Raw genomic sequence first — 22,583 nt, forward strand, 5'->3', positions numbered from 1 at the left:
TCCCTCTAAAATGGCATTACGGACTTTAAAGAAATTTTTTCTGGTTTGCATCTCAATTTTATAGTTATTAGGCTATGCCAGAACAAATATTATTTCTGAAATATGTGTCATGCTCAAGACACTAACATAAACCTATTTGGCAACTTGAGTAAAAAGCTTTGAAGACTGTACGGGAAGTTCACAATTTAATACTTTAAACACACAGCACCAGGAAGAAAATCACCACAAGAATTAACAAATAAGCAGTCTAAAGCCAAAGACTCCAAGGTGCTAATTAAAAAAGCTTCCAAAAGTTCTTGTTATTTTTTTTAAGGCCATGTTCCTTGCAGGTGAGACAAATAGGCCCCTGCTGCCTCCAGGCAAATCTTGAAGGAAACTTCCAGCAAGGCCTGGTGACTGGAAACTACTCAGCCTTGAAATTAACATCCCTAGGAAAAACCTTTTCCTCTCCCTCTAGACAACAGCAGCTTACATCTTCAGGACAAAATGAAAAAAAAAAATGATGACAAAAAAGAGACCAGAGAAGACAGTTGGAGTAGTCACGCTGTGTTCTCTTGAAGGGAGCCTTCATTTTTTACCTCAGAGAGAGAGCGTGAAAACACACAGATCCTGACAACGGATTTAGTCAACGTGGCCAATATCCCTACTTCCTTACACATACATACCACTGAGTTTACCTTTAAAAAGTAAAAGCAGAGACTTTCACAAAAGCTGTGCGTCAGGAGCTGTTACTACAAACGAGGCCAAGACTCTGCATAAGAAGAAAAGGATCTCACACAAGTTCATAATGGGAACCGAATGCAAAAGCCATATAATTATAATCTAGAGTATGGCAACCTATGATATAAAATATTTCCACTTAGCATAACTGTTTTCCATTCAATATTATTTCCAGCAATAAAAGCCTCTGGAATATCACTCAGACTGGTTCAAGTTAAATTCCAATCTAGATCTTTGTTAGCTAAAGGACATTTTTTTAATCCAGTCATCTTCTCCACCCTATGTATAATTCAACAACAGCCCTTCAACAGGGATAAAACAATTTAAGCTCTGAAGTTGTTCTATGCATGTGTGTGTGAGATTTTCATGCCCTATGTATTTGGACTGAAAATACTTTTCTCTCTGTGTCTCTCTCTCTCTCTCATTTGAACCTTAGTTAAGACGGTGAAAAAAAAAAAAGCAAAATGTGATATTCAGAAGTGCACAGAATCTTATTTCCAATTTAAAAAGTATTCTGTAAAAAAAAGTCTTACACATAAAAAGAACTCTACTTGTAAAAATGTATAGGAATATGTACTATGAAAATATTAACCATCTTAGCTGTGAAGAGGTTCCAGTGGTTATAAAGAGAAGGGAAAGTAGATAGAAAGCTCTGGCTTGGCTGTTGGGTCTTTGGTTTGCTTGTTACATGTTTACCTGTTTGTTCAACACTACATATATCTCCAGGTACTCCACCGTCCATGTCATCAACTTTGGAAAATGTCTCATTCTTTCTTATGCCTATTTCTAACAAGTTCCAGATAGTGAGGGAAAATATTCTAGGTCTCAGTGAGCAATGTTACAAATTATATTTTGTATGCTACACTTTAGAGAGATGTCTTTAGTGTATTATACCATTGATGATTCTTGTAATTTTATTTCTATATAATTATTTTTGTGATTTTTATTTCTATGTAAAATACAGTTTACACAAAATTTCTATCGCTTAGTGAGACATTCATAATTACATACAAATAAGAATTACAGAAGACATTAAAAATATTTTCATAATAGATGTGGAAAAAAGCTATCCTGTGAGCATGTTTAAAATAGACATGGTTTGCCTTAAACTGAGGCATAAAGCCCCACCACTAACTGATAATTTAAAGCACAAAGATGGGGAACGGTTTTTCCCCTTACTTCTGCTTGTCTGTTTATCTGATGAAATGTTCAAATAATTCCTCTTCTCAAAGTACTAGTCTCTAGTAATGCTTTTTTATATATGTGTTCCCTCAAGGTAGTCCTTCCCAAATAATAGCCATCGATTTTAAAAAAAAACTTTGAATGGATCAAATCTTCCAATAGACATCAATCAATATTCTCAGATGCTTTGGTAAGCCAGGCCATCACTACTCATGGCCGCATGCCCAACTGCGGCTTGGTAGACTGGCAGAGCAAAGCTGATTTCTTTGAAAGGTCAAGTGATAGAGGTCAAGCTTGAGCCTGCTTAGGAAACACAGGCCTTTTCCTTATTTGTAGGACAAAAATGATTGTTAAAAATTTTTTAATTAAGTAAGTTAACATTTTAAAAATTAAATAAGTTAACATATGGGAAATCCATTGGTAAACTGAAATGCACTACATAAACCTATGATGGATCAATGTTGATAATATTATTTCTGTTAATTATATTATGCATCTTCCTTCATGAGTCAATCAGAATTTAGAAGATATTTACATTGTATTGGAATTTGTTGGTTCAGTTCTAGGAATGCAAACTCAGCATCTACCACGTAAAGGAACACAGTACTAGACACAAAGGGGACATGTATCATGGATGTCGAGTCCCTGCTTTCTAGTAGCTCACAGTTTCAAACAACTAAAATGCAGTTCTGTGCTGGCTTCAGAGGGGCCAGGTTTCCCACAAGACCTAGAATTGACCAATAGCTGACCACACATACTTGCCATATATTTATTGAATGAGTGAGTGAATGAATGAATACCTAATTTGGCTAACCCTGGGTATCATCCTTATTTTCATCATCTACTAAAAAGTAGATTTGAATATTTCTATTTTTCTGTAAGGTTTGAAAATAACAAAAAAAAAATTTCAATAAGCTAGGCATGAGAAAAAGCAATGGCAGCTACATATTTTTCCATAGCTTTCATTCCCTAATCACTTCTTGCATAGTTACACACAGACTCTTCACTGCTGGCTTTTTAGGGGAAATTTCTCAAATGCAAACAAATATATTTCACCAAATAAAATCCTGACATGAATGGAATGAGAAATAGTAACTTAGATGTAAACTGGTAAGTTACCAATTAGCTTCTTAAAACAATTGAAAGTCACAGAGAGCCCTCAATATACAGAGGTGGTTAATTAATTAACATTAGATGTGATTAATAATGAGTCTCATTTAATAGCAAATATCTGCCTGCAATGGCTGCATGACAGAACAAAAAGCCTTCAGAGAGCAAGCAACTATATTTATCCTGATTGTGTTTGGGATTTTAACATGTTTTGTGCAGGCTGACAAATGGCCTATTAATTATCTAATGTTGTCTGACAACAACAGCTTGATAAAGATGTATGTTTTTGAATCGCTGGATGGAAACTGCTGGAGAAGAGCCCCAGAGGGGCCTTGCTGTCCTAAAACTGGGCTCCTAGCCACAATGACAGGCAAGACAAAGCCCTATCTCCCGCCACAGCCTTCGCAGATAAAATATGGCTTGGCATTAGGGACATTTTTTTTCTTTCAGAAAACTGCTTCTGCAATATCTGATTAGGAAAAGGAGGAGTAGGTCTTTACTAAATTGGGGTTAAGGCATAATCAATATCATATATGGAGTGTCTGGCCTATTCTGCATAAACACGGGCACTTCATATTATTAAGGAGTCTATAATGCCGAGGAAGCATATGGCAGGACACTGCAGCTCTCTCTATTCTTTTTATTTAGAAGTTTATCTTCCAACCTGTTTGACAGCTGCTCCTAAGTGGTTTCACAGTGCCAAACTATTTTTATGATTGTTTGATGTTTTATTCTCCCATTTCAGTTAATGAGATAGGATCCCACAATGGCCATAATTCAGGGCTGTCAGAACTAAAAAGCATGCTTGTGGCAAGAGAGCCTGATGGTAAATAAGGCTAAAAGCAATGGATAATAAAAAAAACTCTGTTATCAGAGTCGCCTTTGCAATCAAAACTTGTTGGGGTCAGAGCCTTCCTTTCTTTGTGTGGCTTCTGGGTATTCCCAGCCCTGTGCAAGGTCCCTGTCCACCCTCCTCCATCACCCATTTCGACTCTACAAACAAGTCCTCATTTCTTTGGAAAGGCTCATGAGGAATAATATTAACTAAGAAATGTTAGAAGGTCTTAAAGATATCGAGTGCTATATTCTAATTAAAGGGCTTGTGCATCATTTACAGTGCCAAGCGGGTAATTTGTCATACACTGTTAGAGAGAAATTGTTCAACAAATAACCTTTACAAGAGTCTTGAGAACAGCTTCATAATTGAAATCCCTAATGGTTTTGCTGGGAACTTTTATTAAGGTTTGGAGGATTTTTTTCTTTTCCTCTCCCTTAAGAGTTTTTAGAAACTTATGACGGTAATGTAGCAACTTTCTTTCAGAAAAAAAAAAAAAGCCCTTTCTTAGTTATATTTACAAATGTCATAAGCATTAACAAGGCCATTTCTGCTAAGAATCAAAAGTACAGTGTTTTCCAGAAGAAAATGTGAAGTTTACTTTGTGTCTTTTATTTTATTTTCTTTATTGCTAATGGAGAAAGCTTTAAGACAGATGAAGATACCTAAATTTAGAATTATTTTTATCTTACACTAATGTTCAGGATCTTTATTTTGGTGTAACACTATCCTCGAAAATGTAATTTTAAAAAATTCAAAGTCACTACTAGATTGAGTCTGTCACATAAATTATTATTCAAAAGTTTAAAAACTGAAAAGTGACCACTTTCTCAAACAATATTTCTTTCTTCTTATTACATATTTAAAATAATGGACCTTCATAGGCAGAAAATAGCATGGCAAAAAACTCAAAAAATAATAAGTCCCATAACTAATTATAAAGCCTGACATGCCTCATACAGAAATACTCCCTGATGACTACCAAAGATTGGCTGCTTTATAAATATTTAATGCTTGCCAGTAACCCCAGTTTTTATCTCACATCTAAGACTAAACCATTTGTCTCCTCTTACAATCAGCCATGTCTATGTGGTGTCATCATGTCTGAGCAAGTTTGACTTACTACATGTTTTCCAGGATATAAAACTCAGGACATGACACATCTTCATGTGAATGTAACAATTACACAATCTAAGAAGGATGGGGAAAAAAAGAATTTAAATAGGCTAAGTGTCATTATAAGGTTAGCTCCAGAGAACTCAAGTCAGAAAAACTGAACATCAGAAAATGATGGATAGGTATGGATCTGTTGTGAACTACTGAAGATGCAGCTCTTATAATACTCTTCTGTGACCCTCAATTCTTTTCTGCAACCAAATAAAGTTATATGAAGAAAGTGCATACCCTAATTTAGGGATATTTATATCCATGTAAAATAAAGTATATCTCTGCATTTATACTGTACCACCTCTGGGGAAAAGTGTAGTAGTCTCTAATCAGGGCTGGTGATGGCACTTGAGTCGAGAGAAAAACACTGACAGTTGAACAAGTGGTTCCTATTAAAGGGATCATAGAAGTTAAAAGGTAAAGATTATTACTCTCTGATTGATGAGTTATCACCTCCTTTGGATTATCCTATAAGCCCCATTATCTCTATGAGAATGACTCTCATAATTTCGGAACATTTTACAGGTGAGTACAGCCACTTCAAAAACTGGAAACATGTTTCACAACTTCCAGAACAGTAAACATGTGAACAAACCCAACTACAAGCCATGCATGGAGCAAATACCTTTGAGAGAGCTCATATGACCTGCCAGTGCTCAGCGTACAGCCCCTTCCACCAGTCTTACATATGAAACTCAGGATCCTATGTCCAGAGCTCTGAGACACCAGCCACTTCCAAATCACCATTGGAATTGGTTTGGTTTGTCCATCATGAATGTTGCTCTTATTCGTTTGACGTGGCTGCTATTTGTGAATGTAGTTCTTATGTGTTTCTGGTAGAAAGCTTTTGAGCCTAGTCCAAGCCAGAGGCGGCAAACATAGGCAGTCTTTGGCCTGCAAAAGTCTATTATTTCATTATCAGTGTTTCTTTTCCTTTAAAAAAATGATTTTACTTGTCAACACTTAAAAGTGAGAGGATTTTTACATTAATTTAAAAAATCAGATTTCCAGCTTCTTGGAAATATATAAGGTCTGGCAACATGGGATCTACATCCTGGGAAGAAAAAAAAATGCCGGCGCCCTAAAGACATTATATCCATTCTTGGGTTCCCTGTGACCCATCACTACATGAATCTTTTCCTTCATTCACACCTGGGTCCTGCTCTTGCTTTTAAATAACACCCAAATTCTAGTCCACACCTGCCCCCTGCATTGTACAATACAGAGATGGGGGGATTTCAGTGAAAGTTGATTATTGTCACAAAATTCATTTGCAGCAGAAGTGGGTTTAGATTCCAGAACCCCTAGTTGACAAATCAAGGCAATTAATCATTATATATTCACCAAGTCAGTAACAGTGTATTTTCAAGGGGCTTGGAACCTAGTGGGAAATAAGGGATGCATTTGTAAATGACTATAATAGGGTAAATGGCTGAAAAGTTACTCTTGCCATGAGAAAAGAAAATATAAAGTGCCATGGACTGTCAGCATCCATGTCAACTGGGAGCTGGTTGCAAATGCAGAATTCCAAACCCACCATGGGCCTGCTGAATCAGAGTCTGCATTTTAACAAGCCCACTCCATGATTCAAATTCCCTGTCCTAGGGGAGGGACTTTGCACCATTCCAGAGGTGCTTTCCATCATCCCCTCCATAAAGGTGGGACCACATAGCTGTATGGTTATCTGCGACCCCTGTACCCACCATAATACTACGCACTGAAAGTTTAAGCAGTATTAGTAATAAACAAACTACTAAATTAGGATTCTTCCCTCCACCCATAGGAGGAAGAACACACACATGTTCTCGCTGGGTGTGCTTTTCTAACATGAAAACCCAGGACTGAAACCAGAAGAACCACTGGAAGCAGGCAGGAGGCCCTGATGTGAGGCCGGTCAGCAGCAGGATGTATAAGAGGAAAGTACATCCAGGGGGCTGGGCTGGCTGCTGTCTCAGCAGCCAGACCCAGGGCCAGTTGTTGTTAATTGCCATCCAATCCCTCCAACCTCATCGTTCTCCTGTTCACAGCTCTATCACTGTTCTCCATAGCTAAAACCAGCTCCCCTGCTGGGGCCCTGCCACGTGTTTGACAGTCCCTTCCAGGCACCCCTTCCCCAAGCAGGAGGGCCAGAATCTCCACTAATTAATATAGCCCATGGATGGGGCATCACTTAGGAGAGGCTACTCATTGTTGAGATGCCCAAGAGGAATTTTTTTCTTTTAATTTAGGAACTCACAGGGCTTAATTTTGAGCTACAATTGTTTGGTTGGGCTATCTGTTCAGAAACTTGGCCACAGGATTAAGCACTAGCTCCAGGAGTGCAGATAAAATGATGAAGTAAATTAGTATAGTACTTAAAGGGAGAAGAGACATCCTTTAGAATATATAAGGGAAGAGAGGACAGTCACCTAAAAATTATTCACTCTTCTTATCTGATCATATCAGGCCAACTTGTATGTGTGCTAAGAAACAGAACAGACATAAAAGAATAATAGAAGAAAAAAATGAACCACAATCTTCTTTTAGCCTCCATAACTGTATTTTGAGGATAAAAATGAGACTATCATCTTAAATGGAATCTCTGATGTTCATGTTTGAATAATAGATGTTCCCAATTATTACTAAAAATGTCACCTCTGAAATATGAGGGCCACATACCCGTAATGCCATCAGTCTTCCAGGCCCTCACTGAGGATTTGGATTTCTTTTTTTGTTTTTTGTTTTGTTTTGTTTTCCCTTATCTTTTCTTCCCCTTGGAATAGGAGCAAATGTCTCTGTATTGTTCAAAAGCATACACAAAAATGTGATGTAATCTAAGCTAGGTTTTCAGGTGTTCCTTTTTCTAAGCACAAGGAAAGAAAATAGATGACACCACAGGTTTAATACTAATTGATTTATTACCTGCCTAAGCAAATCCCAAGCTGCGCAATGGCAGGCTTGGACTTAAAGCAAATGATTTACAAGATAATGTTTGACTCTGGGAAAGGGTAATCAGATCCAGATACAATGGATGATAGGATAATTGAGAAGAAATAAAAGAGGATAAATTGCCATGTGCTAATGAGTTTACAGGCCTTAATGGGAAGGACATCAGTTTTAACACTCAGGTTATGAGCTAGGAGCAAGTCTTTTTCTTTTCCACCCCCGCCTTCAACTGAAACAAACCAAGATTAATGGTGTCCCACTCATTTACTTAACCATTCTTTACACCTCAGAAAGCTTCCCGCATTAAGCAAATATAGCTGTGGTGTCCTGTATTAAACACAGAGAGCTGTGGTGCTTATTTTTTAAAACCAACTTTACTCCAAGCAGTTCCTGTCAGCAGATGCCACTTATCCAACAGCACCCAGATATAAATGTTTTTGGCTTGGCCACTTGAGCAACAACTCTTCTGCTCCCAAGTCCCTGGGAGCCTTGGAGCCTGATGAGTTGATGCTGTTATCTGCAAGCCTTTTGGCCTAACGGAGAATATTCCGAACCATTTATGCAACCTGGGTGCACTCACATTTGGAAATGGTTGCCTGAGCAGCAATCATGTCTTGCCTCATGATTTATTTTTATATCTCACTCACCCGCCATCCCACATCACCAGTGAAGACTGGTGACACTTTATTGGTATTTTTGATTACTGCTATAGCCATCTAAATTTTTCACAAGATGGGGGCCTCTGGTCCAAATGTAGCCGCACACTGGACTAAGGGTACAGGCTACAAACAAATAAAGAGGCAGTGGTGAGCAGGGCGATTGGGAAGTAATGTAGAGCAGAGGCACTTCCTAGGAAACAGAGAACCTGTTCCCTTGTAATGTTTCTACCAAATGAAGTTTAATGTGATGAATCATGGTGCAGCTCCAGCATGTTCATGCCTTGCAAAAAAGCAGCTCAAGTGCAGCATTTAAACATGTCTGAATGATGACTTGATTCCCTTACACAAAAGCCAAAGGAGTACATATCCAAAACGGCTATTTCTACCTACATTGGGAAGGTTGTTTTAGAGCGTTTCCCATTTTCACATGTGCTTGGGAAATCCAAGTGCACATTTCATGCTTACTGATGTAATCCTGATCAAATAGTACTCTTATTCACAAAAGCTGATCTGATGTTATAGTTGGATCCTAAACCATAAACCTCAAACATAATTATTTTGTCGACCTGGTGTTTTGTGCAGTGAGGTTCTAGGGATTGATTTGAAATTTACAACCTATTTCTGAATCAAGCAGTTACTATGAAACTATATGCAATATTATGTGCCCACTCCATACATGAGATTTTTAGGAACGTCTGGATTGTTTCAAGTTTCTGACAATAGTAAAACCTCACTGGTTCATGTTAATTTGGAGAAATCCGTAAAACAATATTAAGTTTGTCACACTTTCTTCACACTTTATTGAGTGTTTTTACCTGAAAAGTTGACCAGACAATATAGGAAGCTTGCTTTTAGTTTTCAGTTATTACTGAAAATATCTGCAGTAATGCAGGACAATTTGCTCAGCCCAAGCTATAGCTAAGATTCATTTTAATTTAAATGATAACTGTTTACATAAAAGTAGATGGTTCCAACAAAATCATCAGGCTTGTCTTCCCCCTTCCCCCTCAACCTGTCCCCTGCCCCAAATCCTACATTTTCTTATCTTTCAACTTGATTTACTAACACTTTACATAGCAAATCTGTTTCAGGTGTACTAAGGTCACCTCCAGTTCAAGCCAGCCCCATTTTGATTGGATTCTTATAGTTTCTGAATTAGGCCTGTGATGCTCTACCCTATACTACTTGTGCAAAACCATCTGGTGCTAGGTAGTGGAGAAGCACCCAAGACTGGCATTAGTATACACCCCGAAAGACTAAAGTTAATCTTCTTAACTCTTTAGGCTGCTGTAATCCTTTTCCAAAATGTTTAAGAATAGGTTTTCCCTGTGGTAAAGAAGTAAGAGCCCAATTTTTCAGGCAGATAAACTGAGTCTTGAGAGTTGTTTTGCGGCTTCTGAAGGTCACAAAAGGAGCAGAAAAGCTGGGAACCAGTCCTGGGATCTCAGACTCCCACGTCCCCATTGGGAACACTAGACAATACTGACACCCTCCATGAACTGAATCCAAAAATTGTAAAAGATAAGTTGTTTCCTTATATTGTTCAAAGAGGAAAAAAAAAGAATAGCTTTCCCACAGAGAGCAAACAAATAGTGAATGGGCCCTCTCTTCATCCTATAGAACTCTATGTGAGAATATTTTTTTTTCTTATGTGAATTCTTAAAAAGTCAGTTTGGATTGCTGCCTAACTTACAGAACATTTCAGAACAGACCTATTTTTTGTCTAAACAATAGAAGTATCGGGTCATAGAATTTAGAGTTGGAAAAGACCTTAGAGATCATAGAGTTCAGCACCCTCATTTTACAAACTGAGAATCAGAAAGATTAGATGGCATGGACATGTTTACAAGTCATTTATAACAGAGGCAATTAAATACATTTCAAGGAGACTAAATCTATTTGTATGAATGTTCTAATTATTCTAGGAAAAAAGTACAAGAATATGTTATCTGAAACACATTTATTATTTTACATGACAAGACTTGGCTTCTGCCCTTCAGAACAAATCTCACTGAGAGTGGATTCAGTCTCCTTGCAAGAAATTGGACAAGTACCAACTAGGCCCCCATTAGCCCCGTCCACTACAGGTTGCATAGACTCAGGTTTTGTCAAAAGCACAAAGAGGAAATGGCAGTGTGATAGCAAATCATGGTGCCACACAAGGATTAAATAAGAAAAGGGCCAAAAACATCCACAAAGGGGAACCAATTAATTTACAGGAAAGTCCAAGATATATGGAAGATCATGTTCCAGATTCAGGTATCAGTTGGCCAGGGCCTTTTTGGAAAATAATCCTTATCTTTTATTTGGTGCCCTCCTGCCTTCCTGTTCCTTCTCAGCCAGTAAACCTGCAGCATTAAATACCAGCTCCTAGAGAAAACCAATGTTTTCTTTTTTTTCTAAAACAGACAAGCAGTTGTACCAAGGATCTTCTCCCAAGAACAGGGCATATTGATATCAGACACAACAGTTCAGCTCTGCTAGGGTTGAATCTTCCACTTGCCCCACCCCAACTCTCTTATTTTCCTACTTCACCTATTATCTAAATTAGTTGACATATTAGCTGTAAAATGATCAACTTCTAAATGATCGAAGCTGTGGTCTTATCAGACTCATCATCTGGGACAGAAACCATGGTGCAGATGGATGTTCAAACAGAAAGATATTTTTACATAAAAAAGATGTAAACAAACACCAGGCTAGTGTTATTGCCCAGAGGAAGCTGACATCATGGCAAAGTTTGAAGAACTCTAGAATTTTAGGACTGCAAAGAAATCTGTGCCTCTACTTATACAGAATCTTTATTTTTCAAATATGAAAAATTTAACTTTTCAGAGATTTGGCGAAGGTCGTTTAGCCAATAAATAGCAATGAAAGACCCAGGCTTCTTGGTTCCCACTGTGCCACATTTCCTAGCAATTCTGAACCAGCTCACACAGGTCTAAAAAAACAACAATAGAACAACACAAACTATTGCTCTCCATTTTTGAAAAAATAAATTTTTGGAAGGGATAAGTTATAGAAGCATATAAGTTAATCGCAGCTACCTGTGTGTGCAAAAGTAGCAGTAGCAAAACACCTAGCTGACAAAGTAGTTCTTTAACCTTTATAGAAAGCATGATTTAAGGCATCTTTTCGGAAATCAAAGGCTTCAGCCAATTCCAAGGATCTTACAGACCAATGGGAGCAGTAGGAACCCTGGTGAGATGGTTTCATGCCATGCCTTTTAAGTCTACATTTAGTCACCAAAAAATAATAGGCGGATATTTTTGTAGAAGAACTACCTTCTTACTTCATCTTTGTTATACAACTTTGTTATCCCTTTCCAAATTCACTATCAGAGCATGTAACTGGGCTCTCAATCGCCAGACCCTGGTGGCATTCTAAAGTGTAAATTTTAGACACCTCTGAGTAGATTTTCCATGAATCTAGAGATCCAGTGAGAGACAAATTCTACCAACAACTCAATCCTCTAGCCAGTGAAGGTAGCCAGCAGATAGCAGGGAAAGCCTATACTTTCAATCAAAGGTAACAGCTCAACATGCCAGAGTTCAAGCATTATATAGATGTAATATTATTATTACACCAAAAGACTAAGCTGTTGATGAGAAAATTGCACACATGCTGAATGATGGGCTTAATGTCAGACAGCCAGATGTTTTTACTTAGGGCTCTTTCCCATCTTTGCCAGCAGGCAGGAGAGAAAAAAGAAGACAACAATGTTCTAGATTAGGAGCTCCCTGAGAGCAAGGAGTGAGAAGTTTTGCTTTTACAACATTACTCTTTAGTGTATACTACATTCCTGGCAAAAATTAGATGTCCCATATGTGTTTCTTGAATTCATATGGTAGCACTCAAATCAGTTAATTTTCTATTTAGCTTAATGGAAAAAAATGAAGACTTGAAATTTTTATGCTGTTAAATTTATTTATCTGTATCACACTGGAAAACATCCTTACGAAAAACTGGAAACAGTCTTGGATAGGGGCTTGGGGTTTTTTCTTTCAAACTCAACAAGTAATATTGTTGCCATTAATGAATACTGTAAAGGTAGTCTTTATTTGTAAATGTATATGCCAAAGGCAAATATAGTCTATGTTCTAGGATTTACAGAATAATTATTTTGAAAATTTCTTAAAAACAAAATTTTCTTGTGTCTAAATTGTTTGTTTATGAAACTTCGTAAAAAATGCAAATACTAAAGAACAACCTCATGTGAGAAACATAAAGACTAATTTTTATTTACCAAATAAGAAGCTGAGATATAAACTGCTTTTCAAAGCCCAGTTCAGTAGGACAAAAAATTTTCCTGTTGGCAAGCATAAAAACTCATTTTCATCATTTAAGCTAATGAAGCACTTGGACAAATGCTCAGTTCAAGATATTTCATGGACAGTGTGGGCACACATTTATATGTCTGTGAGCATACAAAATAACACACACATGTAATTTTACAATGCAAGTTAAGTAGAAGGAAATGGACTCCCTTTCCCAGGCACCAGGCATTAAAAAAGAAACCACCCCACTGGGAAATGGAAGGATTAAGCAGAGATTCCTGTATGGCATCATTCATCTCGCACAGATATTAGCTTGATGCTCATGTGAAAACATAAGAACTCCACCTGTTCCCTGGGCATACTTAGTTTGTTGTTCAGATGGTTTGTTTTAAAGACTAATTTGTAATGGTTAAGTTAGTTATTTCAACTGAAAAAAAGTGTACAAAATGGAGCTTGGCATCTGGTTTTGCTAAAAGTGTTAAGCAATATTTAAGCAGCTGAGTGTCATCTCTACTTAAAGGATAAAATGAACAAGGGAGGTAGATTCTGCCTCCAGATAGATGAGCTTCAATCAGTATGAGTGGAAACAGAATAAAAATAAGAAAATTATTATATTTTAAACTCTAAGGTCATCCTCAAATATATTTGAACTTTTCATTTAGATGATTTAGCCATATGAGAAATTCTGTGTAACTTGTTCTACTTTGATAGTGAAACCTTAAATATTTACATGGATCAAGTTATACGTTTAAATTTTTTCATTTCTCCAATTGCCATTGGATTTGGGAGTAGTTGGGAGAGTGCAGTAAGATGGCCTTTGTTTCCCCTTAAATGGTAATTTGCATCTTCACTGTCATGGTGTCAAGATACCAACTGCAGATGCCTATCATATTTTTATCAAATATAATTTTGTTAGGAGAACTAAAAGTATGACTGCAAAAAAAATTTTTTTTAATTCACCTATTTTTCTGCAAGGGATATATGCCCTTGACTAATGAAGGTTCCTCCTTAATCTATGAAGTTTCTGCAAAGCTTGCTGAGAGACACTCACAGAGTGGAAACCAGGCAGAAGAGAAGATTCACATGCCCACCTCACCGGCCAAAGAACCCTTGAGAGCAACAGCACAATGGATGTCAGAGCCAGGACATCCAAGGTAATGATGCCATTCCTATATCACGTGAGACAACATTTGTGTGAGGATTCTTGCATATGGCCATATTAAAGATTAACATGTGGAGTTTTGCTAACATTTCCAAAGCAATTGAGACACGGAATATTTTTGTTTTGAAAGCATTTCAAAACAGTTGTCTGTTAAATTTTGGAATGTAAAAATGTAGTTACACTTGGCATGTGCATTTAAATGTAAAGCACACCTCTGTGATCATTTTCATAACAGCAAGATTCTTTGTTGGATTGGAAACAAAAGAAAATCTCAAAACACTATCCAAAAACCTTCCTTGTTGTCCATCAGGATGTCTCGCAGTGTAAATCTCACACACTCTAGTTTTTGAAAAGCACCATGGACCCTCATTCATTGCTTATTACTTTTATTCACTCTTGTTCTACCTGCTTTTTCTAATTCTCACTGGATAGAATAAGCAAATTCGGAGGGCATTACATGGGGGAAAGTGGGGAAAATTCTTCAGGAAACTGATGGATTACTGTATATTATTCAATTAAATCTATTGAGCTTTATGGCCATATGTATCCCCTCAAATGGTATTTCTCTATATCAATTTATATATATTATAACTTCCTTCTGTATACAGCTATCCCAATTCAGGTGAGAAGAAGAGCAACTCCACCATTGTTCATGGTCATAATCATCAAATCTTTGTCTATGTTGAGAATACAAAATTCAAATTTTCTTTCTTCTACTAAGAAATTAAACATTAAATAGTAAATTTTTAAAGTGTTTACTGATTTTCTCTGCCTTACTGTCACTGTGTCAGGCTCCAAATAGCAAGTCAAATATATTTAATATTTAAAATGTTGAAAACGTTTCCTCAATTCACCTCTTTTTTATGTGGAAGAATTTTTTCTTTTAAAAATCTTACAATGAGGCAGGAGAATGGCGTGAACCCAGGAGGTGGAGGTTGCGGTGAGCCGAGATCGCGCCACTGCACTCCAGCCTGGAGGACAGAGAAAGACTCCATCTCAAAAAAAAAAAATCTTACAATGAATACTTATATTAGAATCAGAATAAAAACAAAATTCTTATTACTAACAAATTTCTCAATTTAAGCTCTTTTCACCTATACATTTGTACTTTATTTAAGTTCCCTCTGATGTTTTAAGTTCTTCATTCTTAAGACAGCCTTGTTTAAAGGTTAAGAGCATGAATTCTGGGGTTGAACTGCCTGGGTTTTAATCTCAGCTTTGTCACTGATTAGCCATGTGCCCTTGGGCAAGTTACTTAACCTCTCTGTGCTTTTTCCACATTTGTAAAACTGGGATAATAATATCTGTTTCCTAGTATTGTTATTTAATAGGCTATTATGTATAAAGTGCTCAGAATAGTGGCTGGCACATAGTAAGTGCTCTGTAAGTATTCATTATATAAATAAAATAAAATAAAAACCTTAAAGACAGCCATTGATTAAATTCCATTTGGACAAAGCCAGATAAATGGCCAACACTTCGCTTGTCTTAGATTATCATCAAAATGTGATCTCTCTCATTTTACACTGAATTTTTCTGTGTGTGTTGACATCCATTTTAACATAATGACATCATTTCATTTCACTTTGGCCTCAGCTGTTAACAGAGCTATTGAACACTTAGTATAGATTAATTTATCTTTCACATTTTAATATGACTTTCTCACTGTAAGAAAATCCTCATGATATACTAACCAATTTTATTTCTAGAAAATTCGATCTTGGAGGTAAGTGATTACTTCTAAGAATACCCATAAAAATTACAAGCTCAATTACAACTCATCTGGTATTTAAAATGTTTTCTTCTTTTGCTCAATTACAGATCTTCTGGGCTTTAGCTCATAATAGTCTGAATATAAACTCTACATTTTACCTGATCCTTTTCTAACAAGAGTTCTTCAAACACTATGCTACTTAGGAACCATGATGCAGTCATGGTGTAAAAATCACATGTCTTTACAAACTCACATCTTTAAAACTTGTATGTCTACTTTACTTTGATTCTAAAGTTGTATTTTGTTGCCATCTGAACACTTGAGATATAAAATTTGAAGAATCAAGGTATAAAACCAGAGTGAGTACAATCCCTGGCCATCCCCTACTATTGCTGGGCTAGGAATCCATCAGTCCAACAGGCAGCCTCTCAAAACCCAAACACTGGATATGCATATGCCAAATGGACTTCAGCTGAATAAAGCGAACACTGATATTGGTATTTAGAAGCGGGTCCTTCTCAAAGAAGCCTTGGTACACACCTTTGACCCTTAACTGGGGTGCTCCAACATTGCCTGTGATGATGACTCCCAGTGAAGGCTCTGTGCTGTGCTTGGCTGCATTTCTATCTGAGTGCCAACAGCAAGATAAATGAAAGACTGGTTCACTGGAGTACTGGTGGTTTGGGGGCTATTGATTTTTGGTCCATTCTCTTTAAAAGTGAGATCTAAAAAGTTGACAGAGGGTCATTAATTTCATCATATACTTGTCGTCTCATCCATAACCAATCCAGAGTCTGAGTGTGCTTGTCACTCTGTGTTTGCACTTTATTTGTTTGGGGTTTTCTTGGTGATTCCACTCTTTTTTTTCCCCTTTCACTTCAGCCTCTTTAAATAAAGAAAGAAAAGAAACATGCCAGTTTGTGGCTCTTTCCTGAAAATGATTTGGTGATGGGGAAAATTATAGATACATCTACATAGAGAGAGATTCTGGTAATAGGAAACAGTCAGAAAATAGCCTCTTCCAGCTGCCTCCTAACCTGGGTTTAAAAAAAGAAAAACTCCATATAAAATTCATCAATCCTAATTACTCAATTAGCCTCCAATTGAATAAACACTTACATAGGTGAACTAGTGGACTTGTTTTAATGAAATATTAAAATACAAGTTGCCAATATTCTTTTTGAAAAAGCTTCTGGGTTCTCAACAAATGCTGTTGAAATGTACAAAAATAATTGATAGTAATGGCCGTTAATTGAGTTTCTTTGGCTGTAAATTCAGAACAGGTCTACCAATCCTGCAAGAAACACCAAACTGAATTTTGAGATATTGTGAAAACATCTTACTGGTGAGATTTTATTGTTATGATGGCAGGTTTATTTTTTGTTTGTTTTTTAACAGGGTAAGGAGAGTTTGGCAGCCTCCATAATTATTATTGAAATAACCATCAAATAAAATCTTTAAGCCTGGTTGAATATTCAATGAGCTGTATAAATCTGGAGTGTGGAAAACAACAGCACAGGGCAAGAGTAGAATTCCAGAGAAATAAGCAGAGATTTTTAGACAATTCTTCAGCAGTCCACCTAGACGGTTATGTCCTCCTACCTGACTGGAGATGTAGTTGATTCTATGGTATCTGTTTTGAAACCTAGTTGCAAGACTGAAAGTGAGGAAAGCAAAGGAAAATATGATTAAGTTCACGGGCCAAGGCAAGGAAATTCAGTATTAATAATATCACAACCTGCCAATAAATCTCTATTTTATAGGTGAAGAAATACATTTCTACTTTAAAGTGTGTTTTTATATACCCTTGAGTGTCCAACTAGTTAAACTACCAAGGGAGCTCTACATGATTTAGAAGTTAATCCTTCAAATGGCTAACAATTGAATGCCTCAGCTGTTTGTAGTTTCCTACCGCTGGCTAATTTCATTTTTGTTTCATATGTTCAGTGGTAAGCTTTCATTGTTCGCTGACACTGAGGTTGCAAGTCTAGTTAATTTAGTTAAAATGAGGCTGAGTATGTTCATAGTTTTTCACCGGCTACAACAAGACCTGGGAAAACTTGGAGTGAACACCCCACAATGAAACTCAATAGGAAAGAAAATTGAGATGACCCAGCTCGTGGTCAGCTTTCATCACCATGGAGTAGGGATGTAAATAAACATCTTTAAATGTGTTAAAAGGCTTCTAAGATCTGAAAACGTTTGGTGCTTTGCATTATCTCAGGCTCTGTGGTTACTTTTCTGGCCAACTCACTTCTCCTCTTTTTATGTCAAGTCATTTTCCCCCAAAGCCATTGCTTGAAGTTGTGGTAAAGAACAAACCTAACAGTCTTCACGTGCTTCTTACTAACAAAACCCACTAATTTTTTTTTTCATCTGCCTATCACCTGCTCTGTTTCCCCCCACTCTCCCAGGGTTACCTACACTTTTCCTTTTAGCTGCTCAGAGGTGTAAATCTCCTTCCCATGCCCTGATTCCTCATTTCCCTTCCCCAGATAACTCCTGCCCATTCCTTTATTTCAACATACCCATCCCTTATACAAGTTGTTTTTCTAACTCTTCATACAAGATCTGCTCCACTGGTCTCATGTTCTCTCTTTTATGTGTACAAACACGTACTTAATTCTTCACAGCACTAATCAAGGCTGAAATTAAACAATTAATTATGTAATTAATTTTTAGGGTCTGTCTTTCCCATTAAAATGTAAGCTCTGTGTAGATTGGGCCCGTATCTGTCTTATTTACTTTCCTGTGCCTCAGAGCCTAGCTCATAGTATACACTCAAAATTTTGTTGAATGAATGAATCCATTCCAGGATCAGTTTTCTCACCTGCAAAATGTAATAGAAAGGAATCCTTGTTTCTCAATGTCATTGTTAGGATCAAATGATATAACAAATATTTGAAAAACACTTTATAGGAAATCAAATGCTACAAGCATTATTGTTAATGCATTATCATTAATGCATAATGGTAGCAATTGTTGTTGTAACCATTTCTGACACATGGAAGCAATTGCTTGAAAGGAATTTGTCAAATGACAACTACTCTGATCTTACTTGATCTTCATGCAAAAGCAGCCAACCACTCGCCTGAGAACAGACTCCCTTCATCTACCCCTTGCCTCCTAGGCAGACTGCCACCAAGGAATCTGAATGCAGACCTTCATAATTCCATTTTAATCATGGTCTTGGTTGAACTCAAAAAACATCTTTGGGCACTGTGATGAGTGTTAGAATATCCTAGCAGTCTTTCTAGGGCAAAGTAAGGCACACTGCCTAGAAAAATTAATATTCTAATAGTAAAGACGGACACAGGGACAGATCATTACAATTCTAGTCAAATTCCATAAGGGGAAGAGCCAGATTATAACAGAAGTGCACTGAACTCAATCTGGAGCCTCAGTCATGACTTTCCAGGAGGAGATGGTGACTGAGCTGATTCTTAAAGAATGAACAAGGTTTCCCAGGTAAAGGTGGTGAGAGTGTTCCTAGCAGAACAAGCAGTATGAGAAAGATACAAATGTGTGGAACAGTAAGAAGTACAGGTCACCAATCAGGTGGCCTGTCAGTAGGAAGCCAGCAGGGAGTCTTTATCTACAATGTCTTAGTATTCCAGCAGTTGCATAGGAACCTAAATCTGAGATGTGGTTTTATCAACCAAAAGCAGAATTGCCAAAAGCCCAGCAAAATAACCTATGAGTGACTTACAATCAAAACCACAATCTATCACCCCTATTTTAGCATCAGCTAAATGTAGCTGCTTTTAGAAAAGCAGCTTATCTCCACAACAGTCCTTCTGAAAAACTAATCATATGAAAGTATGAAAAATGTACATTTCAAGGTGTACATGTTTTTTTCTCCTACCCAGAAGTCCTCCTTTCAACTCTCCAGCAATGCCCCCTTGCATCCATAAACTCTGTGTCCACAGAGATACATGCATTTTTCCGGAAAAGTCATTAATTTTGGAATTTAAGAAATATGAAATAGACAAAGTGGGTAATTTTTCACACTTAGAAGAATGTACCCGTTATGTTTTGACTCTTTTTCTTGCACAGCTGAAAAAAGATTAATAACTCACTTTCTCTATTAATTGGCTTTCCAGGTGCCATGAAAGATGGTACCCAATCAAGTCACTTAAAGCAAAAAAATGCCCATAGCACTCATTTACCCCCAGCCAGGGAACGTGGTCATCACACATTAACTTTCCAGCAGCTAGCCTTCCTAAGAAACTGATATGATATTAAAGCTCCAGAGGAGTCAACTCTTAAATAAATTGTTGAATTATCCTATTCTCCGAAAGGTACCCAAAAGTACTTTATATTAAAAAAGTAGCCAAGCACATGTGCCAACAACGCAAAAGTGTATATGATTACAAACCACTTTATTTTGCAGAAGCTTGGATTTGGAACAATTCTAGCTTATTGAGAAGCTCTTCAAATTAGAAGGTAAGAGAGCAAATCACAAAAGATACATTCCAACTTCCTCTATTCATAGCCATAAGAAAAGGCCAGGGGAAAAAATAATAAAAGGTCTGAAGTCCTATGAGACTACACTTAAACTCTGAAGTCTAGGAAACTCTTACTTTAACATTAGCAAGAATTCCAAAGATTTATATTTAGTCTAATGGAAGAGAGAAAAAGGGGGCTTCTTGATGACAGCAAAACCGCATTCAGATCATTGGAGGTCCTGGCAACCAGATACAAATTTATTCCTTTAGGAGCCCTGTCCTTTCTGTTGAAGCTCACTGCTGGAAGAATAACACAACTTTACAGTCACAGTTCTGCCATGAGAGGAGGAATCGTGGGGTACAGGTGTATGAGGGGGAGGGGAAAGGCAAGAGGGAAGAAAGTGCTATGTATTTGACTGTTCTATTCCTGGCCACAGAGAGAGAAATTCTGAGGCATATCACAGTATTTGATGTGAAAGCCTACTAAGTCAAAACGGGAAGAAATACTTTCAGAATCCTAATGGTCCTATTGCCAGAGTATAAGTTATGAGGAATCTGGTGTATCTATCATCTAGAAACCAAAGAAAACTAAAAATCACACGGGAATTACTACAGGTAAAAAAAAAAAAAAAAAAAAAGTCCATTTTAAAGATTAAGAGATAGATTCAAATAGCTAGAGGTGGGTCTGAGCTATTTTTTTATTACAATAAGGCACACTTTTAAATGCCTAATGTCCTTTTGTTTTAGGGGGGGTTTGTTGGTTTGTTTGTTTTGAGACAGGGTCTGGCTGTGTCACCCAGGCTGGAGTTCAGTGGTGTGACCTTGGCTCACTGCAACCTCCTCCAACCCCTCTCCACACAACCCCCCCAAATACCCCCATCCCCACCCCAGGCTCAAATGACCCTCCCACCTCAGCCTCCCGGGTAGCTGGGACTATAGGCACGTGCCAGCACGCCCGGCTGATTTTTTGTATTTTTGTAGAGATAGGGTTTAGCCATGTTGCCCATGCTGGTCTCTAACTCCTGGGCTCAAGCAATACACTGGCTTTGGCTTCCCAAAGTGCTGGGATTACAGGCATGAGCCACCACACCCAGCCTCAATGTCTCTTTTTTTTTTTAATCTCTTTATCTTTATTTTTGCTTCTGCTTTTCTTTCAAAGTTTACCTCAGGGAAAAAAAAAAAAAAAAGGAAATATCCCTGCTTTAAATTCTAGACACCTATCCTGTGTAACTCTTACCTAGCAAGCATTGAATACATATATTTAAATGAAAGCAGACTTATCATTTAATCAGATAATGGAGAACACTGATGAAAACTAAGTGAAACTTCTCAGAAAAGTCACGCGCTCTTTGGGCTTTATATCCAGGAATCCAACAAGGAGGAAAGTACCGTCCCAGCTGAGCAATAATTATTCTTCCTTAGATTTCTCAGCTTCCATAATACTGCACTACATTGCCTAAGTCCTATATGCTAACCACTCTCCTTTGCTATGTGCCTATAATTTCTTGTTTATTCTTTCTTCCTGGCTCCTCATCACAATGCCTGGAATCACATTTGTGTAATTTTGGAGAGAAACAAAGCACTTCTATATCGTTTCCCTCTTCTGTTTTTCTCCATGTAAGTTCCCATTTTCCATTTATACAATTCACTCTATTTAATAGTTTTCCTCACTATTCTATTTATGCCTTCTTACTTTGATGATGTGCGTTTATTTATGCCCCCCTTCATTTTAGCAACCATGTTTTGTTGTCCATGTGTCCTGAACTTTCAGTTTAAGATCTTTAGCTGTATAGACTTGGGCTAGACTTCATATTGTCTGGAATTCTAAAATACAACAAAATCTTGCCATGACTACATGTGCAAGGATCCTAAGAGTGTTTCTCTCAAAGAAAGGATAAGTGCTTGAGGTGATGGATACCCCATTTACCCTATTGTGCTTATTATACATTGTATGCCTGTATCAAAATCTCTCATATACCCAATAAATATACATACCAACTATGTGCCAACAAAAATTAAAAATTAAAAAAAATTAAAGTTTCTTTCCCCATTCAAGAGGTTAGTTCACCCAATGGTGCCTATAATATTGTGTAAAAAAACAATAATAATAATATATTCAGGAGGCTGAGGCAGGAGGTTCACTGGAGCCCAGGAGTTTGAATCCAGCCTGGGCAACATAGTGAGGCCCCATCTCTAAAAAAAAGGAAAAATAGTAGAAAGGAGAGGAGAGGAGAAGAGAGGAGGGGAAAGGAAGAAAGAGGGAGGGAGGGGGAAGGAAGGAAGGAAGGAAGGGAGGGAGGGAGGGAGGTAGGGAGGGAGGGAAAGAAAGTAATATAAGCCTTAGTGTTCATTTTTTCAAATTGTTCAATTTATATAAAAGCCTA

At 37.4% G+C, this 22,583-nt stretch overlaps 1 protein-coding gene and 1 long non-coding RNA gene across 2 annotated transcripts in view; one reads left to right on the forward strand and one right to left on the reverse strand.

Moving 5' to 3' along the window:
* MECOM (MDS1 and EVI1 complex locus) overlaps positions 1 to 22,583 on the reverse strand; it is a 581,310-nt gene that overhangs the window by 372,417 nt on the left and 186,310 nt on the right. The window lies entirely within an intron of this gene.
* The window catches only part of LOC105740542, a 29,038-nt gene that overhangs the window by 2,227 nt on the left and 4,228 nt on the right, over positions 1 to 22,583 (forward strand). Inside the window, exons 2-4 of the long non-coding RNA XR_001116588.2 lie at positions 13,851 to 14,029; positions 17,030 to 17,096; positions 20,145 to 20,197. This is a non-coding gene — a long non-coding RNA (uncharacterized LOC105740542). The remainder of the gene's footprint in view (positions 1 to 13,850; positions 14,030 to 17,029; positions 17,097 to 20,144; positions 20,198 to 22,583) is intronic.

Source organism: Nomascus leucogenys, chromosome 11 (genome assembly GCF_006542625.1).
Source record: "Nomascus leucogenys isolate Asia chromosome 11, Asia_NLE_v1, whole genome shotgun sequence".
Taxonomy (NCBI): Eukaryota; Metazoa; Chordata; class Mammalia; order Primates; family Hylobatidae; genus Nomascus; species Nomascus leucogenys.